Below are 8,150 nucleotides of genomic sequence, written 5' to 3'. Positions count from 1 at the left end.
AAATGCTTTGTACGTAGTACTGTTGCAGTATTACCCATGCCGCGCAGCCTTTTCTATTAACCTTAAAGTCCCCGTCCGTCATTTTCTTGTATCGTCATGAAAGTGTGATTCAGTAAGTGTCTGGAACTGTGACGGGCCATGTGTTAACACATTGCACGTCACCGTTCCCACCCATATAAATATACGGGTGTCACAATGTGCACTTAAGATCGGGATCGAATTTGTTGATCGCGATTGGCTCATTAGCGCAAGCTGCCGAAGAGAGCCAAGAGCCAATCGCAATGGAGAAATTCGATCGGGATCGAAAGTGAATGTGTGACACCGGTATTAAGAGCGCGGATCATCGAGCAAAACAGGCCGGCTGATTTGTCCTGGATCAAATGCACCCAAAATGCATCCCCTCTTCTACAATTGTAAAAAGTGCCCACAGCGAATGGCCGGAACGGCGCCACCAGTTTATGGTCTAGTTCTGAACATTTATCCCTTCGTAAAAATATTTTATCGGATTTATGGGCGTGCTTTTAAAAATATAAATACCAAGATGTTGCTTAAGAAGTTGTTGCGTGTGGAAAGAAAATACATTGGGACGGGTAATACGATCAGCTCTACATTAATTACAAAATTACACAAAAATACTAAAAGTTCACTTAAAATCAAGGGCTTTAGTTGCATTCTTCGTTTAACAAGTGCATTCAAAAGCTGTATTTTCAACACAATATACCTGTTGGTTGCAATCTTGAACTGAATTTGTGGGTAACTTACGATTATATATTATGTATCTGTCCAGACAGAAACGTGATTGAAGATTACGCTATAGATTACGCTATTGAAATTATTCGAAATTGTGACCTAGTAGGCTGTACTGCTGTGACTGCTTTCGGAATTTTCTTGCGCGAGTTCTTACGATGTGCATTTTATTTAGCATCCAAAGAGCATTCGTTTTCTTGTTCGGATAATATATTGTTTGTGGCAGAACAAACATTTCATCAAATGACGTTACAGCCGGTAAAGCAGTATTTCATCCCTTCCCAGTTGCAGTAGCCCAGTGGTTATGACGTTGCGCTGCTGAGCTCAAGGTGGAGGTTTCGATACTGGCCGCGGCGGTCGCATTCCGATAAGGTGGAATGTAAAAACGATCATGTATTGTGCATGTGGGCGCACGCTAAAGAACCGCAGGGTTTTAAAATTAACCCAGAACCCCCCCTTACTGTGCAGCAATCAGCATACATTTGCACGTAAAAACACGGAATTTACTTTTTTGTGTGCACATAATCATTTTCAGTGTTTCTAACTTGAATGTCATTTTGCGGGTGAATGTAATAAGATATGCCTGGCGTCATATCTGATCCATAATTTCAATACAGTCCAACCAACAGGTATAAACAAACAAAGCAAGGAGTTGACTGTCATATTCTTTAAAGTCAGTGCCTGTCATGAACAATTTCATTTCGAGAAACTGTATACGCTTGACTAATTGTATGTTGTATTTCTTTTCAGAGTACACGTGCACCAAGTTCCCATCGACCATTGTATCAGCATAATAAGTAGCCTGTTTTTAACGCGGGCCAGTGAAATGAAGAAGAAATAAATTGATGAAAACCTTGATAAAAAAGTATTCATATGCTCTTTTTTTATTACCAAACTGAATGTTCATTTTTTCTAACAATACAGGGAGAAGCGGCTTGGAATATAAGACTACAAAAGGTATCTTGAAGGTGTCCAATGCCCGCAAGTGCCTCAATAAGAAATGTCAAAATTCATTTATTTACCATTGTAGTCCACTTTGAAATCCGTAATCTTTATGTTGCATTTGACTTTACATTTCAGTAAAATACAATGTTTATTCCATGGGAATCCTATCTGAAATCAACACAATAACTGGTAAATGAAATTACAATGGTTCCACGGTGGCCACTTTTTAATAATGATCAACGAATCTACAATGATAGGTTCATGATATTTCCATGAAACATTTATTGGTTGAGCAACAAGACGTCAATAGAATTCCTACTAGAATTCAACAACCATTTTCGTAAGGGACGCGTATTGATGCGAGAGGCAGCATGAGGTTCAATTCGCTAGCTCCTGCACTCGAGCTTTCATTAAGTTAGTATGCCTATGTTTACAAGTTTATACGGCGATAATACTACTGCCCTTATTTATAGCTGTCCACTAATTTCATTTCGCGTTTCGGGCGAAACTGCGACTTTTTTAACGACACGTCATAGCACGAAGCCACAATCATAACTAAGACAAACAGACGCACGTTACAGGCGCTACTAAGAACTTTATTCTAAATACAGCGAGATACAGTATATATACTGTTCCCAACGCGCAGGCGCACTAGGCACCTCGGACTGATTGCAGAGGGTGATTACAGAATGTAGCAGGATCATTGCAAAGATCTAAAGAAGGTATACTCCGCGCTGGACAAAACAACAGAAGTCTGACCTAATAGAAGCACTACTTTTTTTCGTTAATGTAAAACACTTTCAATAGCACACGTGCCGTTCTGTCTTCAGTTCTGCCCAGAATCTCCACATCATAAAATCTCGCCTGACAATAGCAGGCCTTACAGTGCGGTGAAAGATAAGCATACAAGTCCTTGTTCAAGTTATTGGCGTGCTCCCTCATTCGATAAATGACGCAGCGGCCAGTGCGTCCTACATGGGACTTTCCACAAAACTGCGGGTTTCGTAAACCACCTCGGTGCCGCCTCGCACGTAGGGCTAGACGTGTTTTACTTGGCAGCCAATTTTAGAGCTGCTGAATATGCGGGGACACAGCGACGATGGAGCCAAGCAGCCACACTTATGCAGTATGTTTATTACATTTGATTTTTTATGCGCCAACTTCTACGGAATTGGCTATACAGGCGCTGTCATTTGTCCGTGCGGTAGCGTATATGTGGAATGAAAAAAACTTTAGAGCTGGTTTTTGGCGCCTCTTAATGTGGGCACAGAATCTGGTAGGTTAGGTGCTATACAATATCGAAGGCCACACAGTCGGGCCATCATCGTTGTTGGTGCAGTGCCATTCGGCGCCAGTTGACCTGCGGGCCATCCTGTAGTTACGGACTGTAGAAGTTCTCCGTAACTCACAGTGACGCACCTTAGCTTATGTGTAGTGTGACGCAACACTGCATGCTCTGCAAGATGAACGCGTGCAAAAACGTACCGTTGCTTTCATTTTCCAGACATCATTTGTAGCATGTACAATGACTGCTCAGCAGCGGAGCAGTATGGGTTTGTTCTGCACTCGTCACCCATCTTTGCCGTTTTCCCATCAAGTACTGCAAGCCTCATTCTTCCAGTGTCTGATAGTCACGTGAAGGCCTGAATCTCGGAACCGTAAGTTGTAGCATCAGAATCGCTGTTGAGGCATTGCCAATAATTTAGTGCCTACACTACTGGATAGAGCACACGGAGAGACAATGGAAAGTGGAGAACTTTAAATTGACTTTTGATGATGATTCAAAAGAGCTGATCTAGGGGGCTCATCCAACAGCAAGGAAAATGTATAAAAAGGTAAAAATTAGGAGAAAAAATAACGAACGACAGGCGAATTCATAAAAAAAGGAGGACAAAGCAACGAGACGGATGTTAGACGCCCTGCGAACGAGACCTACTGTGCACATGAAAGACAGGTGATCTTCTTGCACGACAGTGAGAAATAAAGTGCGCTCGCGCATTTCTCAACTGGCATCAAATGTTCTGCTTCGTCGATAATTTTACTTGTATGATTTCAAATATATTTATTCGATAAATTCTTGTCACTTCCACGGTGTAACTCCTTTATCATATTGTTTCTCGGGGTGCTTAGCTTTTCATTTGCTTAGCTTGCATGCACTGTAATCATATAATCGAAGCACAAAGCGTGCTGAGTTATAAATCAAACTTATATTTCCTCGCTGATCGTCTCCGTGTGTCGCCTGTCCAATTTTGCACGTGCTGCCTTAACCTTTTCTCAGAGCCGTGATTTCTCACCGGTTGGGCCAAAGCGATCTCTAAAGAAAACGCACTGACCGGGAGAATAACGTGGGGACCGTGAATGCTCCCTTGCCGGCGCTGTCTTTCGAAGTGAAAGAGCTTCCAGCCCAGACGATTTGCGTTAGGATTCCAGATTCTAGAGGTATGACTATTGGGCGGCAATGCCATCTATGTCATTTTCTGGGCTACTTCCTTCGACATGCTTCACGTCTTCGCCCTTTTCAATGATCGCGCATTATCTCTGCACCAGAGAATTCTCCCCAAGAAAAGCTATTTTTTGCTGGACAGATCAACGTTTGACAGCACCCCTTTCAGAGATGCGTTGAAGCAAGGCTTGAGCGTTTAGAGATGGCAAAAATATCTGCGAGCACGATACTTAGCCAATTCAACGACATGAGGAAGCAACGCGCCAAATATACACTAATCGATAATATGCAGCGGGGTTATTCAAGACACTTTTGCCCTGGCAAAAGCAGACGTTCACGTGCTCAGGCTGGCTTACTACGTCATTTTGGAAATTCGTTTCAAGTGCAAACGCCTTGCAGACTCCCCGGCTACAATTGGTGAATTGCTATATGTGCCGTAAATTAATGAAGAAGGTATTTAGTTCATGTTTTTAATTATTTGAATATGTGTTTCGATTTCCCATTAAAGTAATGTCCGCCTCTTTGTATAACCCAGCCTATGAACTAGGAATATGTTATCTGCAACAGGTGCTTTTTAAAAATACCAGAAGACTTAAGAATTATCACCCCATATATTTGTATTGCCACAGTACTGTCACAGCCAGTGTCATTTTGTTTCCGTGAAGGAAAGCTAGAAAGGTCATGCTGTCTTTCCTTGTGCAGGGTTCAATTTCGTGCCTTAATAAGTAAAATCAGTGCAAAAACGTATTTCATCTATAATAATTAAAGCATTTATATCTACCTAACCCTTACGGCAAAGTGCTATAAGAGACATGTTTAACAGAACGCTTCCCGTTCCCTGCTCCTATCAGTTAGCGAGCAGGGGGTGCAAGAGCGCATGCACCGAACGCTCAGGCGCGAGCGCATGCGCGGGCGGGCGCCTCCGTCCCGCTAGAGAGCTCGACGAACGGTGCGCGCAAGCGGGACAGCATAATGTGCATCTCTAGATTGCTCTGGGAGCAACCCGAGCATTGTGGGACCCAACTCGAGGGGACCTTCACTCTATTACAAGTGTAGCTGTTTTATTGGGATAACAATTATATGGACATTATGGCAAATTTCCGCCCTCGTCATCGCTGTGATGTTCCGTATAAAGTCGAAGTGCGATAATTGCCTTGTGCGCGGCGAATACTCTCTGTAGTATGCATCAGCTGACACCTATCATTAACTGATTATATGCGATAATTGATGAGGCCGACTATCCTAAGCAGGGCTAGAAATTTGGAAGCGTCCTGTCTCATGATCGCCGCTTCTGGCCTGCATTTTTGCCGCTCGGAAGAGTGCTGAGATGTTTTGTTAGTATGCCCTCTCTAGGAGCGAGAATTCCTTTCTTCTTTGCCTTCTCTGTGTTCCGCGCCAATAGACCACTTGCAAAACATTTCTGCGTATGTGCGAGAATACTAATTTCCAACCAAAATATTCTCGACCACTGACTAGTAGACAAAATTGTTACCAGTCAACAGTTTCGTCACCCGCCGTGGTGGCTCAGTCAGCTAAGGCGTTGCACTACAGAGTGCTAGATCGTGGGATCGAATTCCGGCCGCGGCGGCCGCATTTCGATGGAGGCGAAATGCAAAAACGCCCGTGTGCTTGCATTGTAGTGCACGTTAAAGAACCCCAGGTGGTCAAAGTGAATCCGCAGCCGTTCAGTACGGCGTGCCTCATAATCAGAACTGGTTTTGGCACGTAAAACCCCCGAGAGAAAGAGAACAGTTTCGTCTTGACTACCACCAAAATTTCCCAATTCTTCAGCAATGGCGACATTATATTCCCTCTCGGTGGCCATGTGTGGGGGAACTATGACAGCATGAAACCTTTGGAGTAATTCTCCGAATGCCTTTCTGTTCGCGCCTCCTTACTGTTGATGGTGAAGAACGGGCACTCAGGAGGTCTGTAAACGACAGGTGACAGATAGTGACAACGGCTAGACATGGTGCAGAAGAGGTGCGTCTTAGGTGGGACTGCAAGATTCTGCTGCTACAGGCACGGCACCTTGCCTTCTTGGAACGAATGTGTGGAGGAAGCAATTAGCATAGCGTTACTAGCATAGATGCTAAACAGGCGACCATGCATGCCGAGAAACACAATTTCAAAGCAGGCAGGGGCGACACGGGAGGAGCCTTTGATAGGCGCACGCGCCATAAATGGTTTGTCTCCACTAGCTGGGAACAACCGCACACCGCTAGCCTTTCCTCTACTTCTCTCACGCTCCCAGATTCACTGGTACACCTTATTTCTTTCGAAAGGAACGCTCGCCTTGCGCCCATTTGTTCAAGCTAGTCCGCCATTTGTTCAAGCCAGTCTGCGAAGGGGACAAAGGCTAGGCAAGTCATGCTAGCCCATGGATTCATGTGCGCTGTGTTCTCACGCGTCTAGTTCGCGTTGAAGCGAGAGGCAGCACGTAGGGCAATTCGCTTGCCGCTACTGCCGTTTTTCATCATGTCAGCGTCGTGATAGCACGTGTCTGTTGTCATCGAATCAGATGTGTACATGCTTACTGTCTGAGCGCGTGTCACACCTTGCTTGCTAATTTACTTGTAAGCGAATATAAAGAACTCCTTATACGGCCTATAAAACTAATATGCTTCATAAATTGTTCACCTGGCTAATAATTTGCTATTGCAATGTACACTTGGCCTTTTTGGGCGGAAGTGCGATTTTTTATTACAGTTAGCATTATTTGCCTACTTCAAGCTTCTTAAGCCTCCATATATCTATTTATCTAGCCTCTTCTGTAGGCACAGTGGCCGAAGTTGCCTAACAGTTTGGTATATTAGGTATGTGCTCGCGGCCGTCATGCCATTGTGGTCGTTCTATCATCGTCACTCGAGCTTCGCGATGTCACTCTAGTTATGCCGTTTTCGTCACGCCATCTACGCCTAATCAGTGGCCCAAGTTGTCTGATATCTTCGGCCACTAGGTATGTGCTCGTGGTAGTTTTGCCGTTGTGGTCGTTGCATCATCATTATTCCTGCTTTATCATCCGACTCTCGCCATGCCGTCGTTGTCACGCCATCATTGTCACCCAATCGTCGTCATGCCGTCGTTGTCATACCGCTGTTTCATTCCATCGACGCCAATCCTTCTCCGTCGTATCGCAATCAAGCTGTCGTCCTTCAAAAGTGCCGCCGTTGTCACGTCTTCTTCGTCATTGCGTCGTCCCAAACAGTCGCCTTCATGCCTGCGTTGTCATATCATTGCCGTCATGCCATCGTGGTCGTGCAATAGTCACTGCAGCTTCGTCATCCCACTCGTCATGTCGTCGTCTTCACGCCATCGTTGTCATACACCCTCTGTGAATAAATCGTCTTCATCATCAGCCGATTTTTATTTCCACAGCAGGACGAATGCCGCTCCCTGTGATCGCAAATTAGCCCTGTCTTGCGCTACCTGATACCAACTTGCAGCGCCAAATTTCCCAATTTCAGCACCCCACCTACTTTCCCGCCTGCCTCGACTGCGCTTCCCTTCCCTTCGCACACATTCTGTAACTCTAATAGTCGACCGGTTATCTACCCTACGCATTACATGGCCTACCCAGCTTCATTTATTCTCTAAATGTCAACTAGATTATCGGCTAATCCCGTTCGCTCTCTGATCCACACCGTTACACCGTTCTCTTCCTGTCTCTTAAGATAACGCCTAAGATTTTTAATTCCATCGTTATTTGCGCGGTCCTTTACTTGTTCTCAAACTTCTTTGTTAACCTCCAAGTGTCTGCTTCATATTTGATCACCGGCAGAATGCAATGATTGCAAAGTTTCCTTTTCAATGACACTGGTAAGCTTCCAGTCAGGATTTGTTAATCTCTTCCGTATTACTCTAACACATTTGTATTCTTCTCTATATGTCCTTCTTGTGATCGGGGTCTCCTGTAAGTAATTGACCTGGATAAACGTACTCTTTTACAGACTCTAGAGGCTGACTGGCGATCCTGGATTCTTGTTCCCTTGCCAAGCTATTGAACATTATATTT

Source organism: Dermacentor silvarum, chromosome 1 (genome assembly GCF_013339745.2).
Source record: "Dermacentor silvarum isolate Dsil-2018 chromosome 1, BIME_Dsil_1.4, whole genome shotgun sequence".
NCBI lineage: Eukaryota > Metazoa > Arthropoda > Arachnida > Ixodida > Ixodidae > Dermacentor > Dermacentor silvarum.
This window is presented reverse-complemented; position numbering follows the sequence as displayed.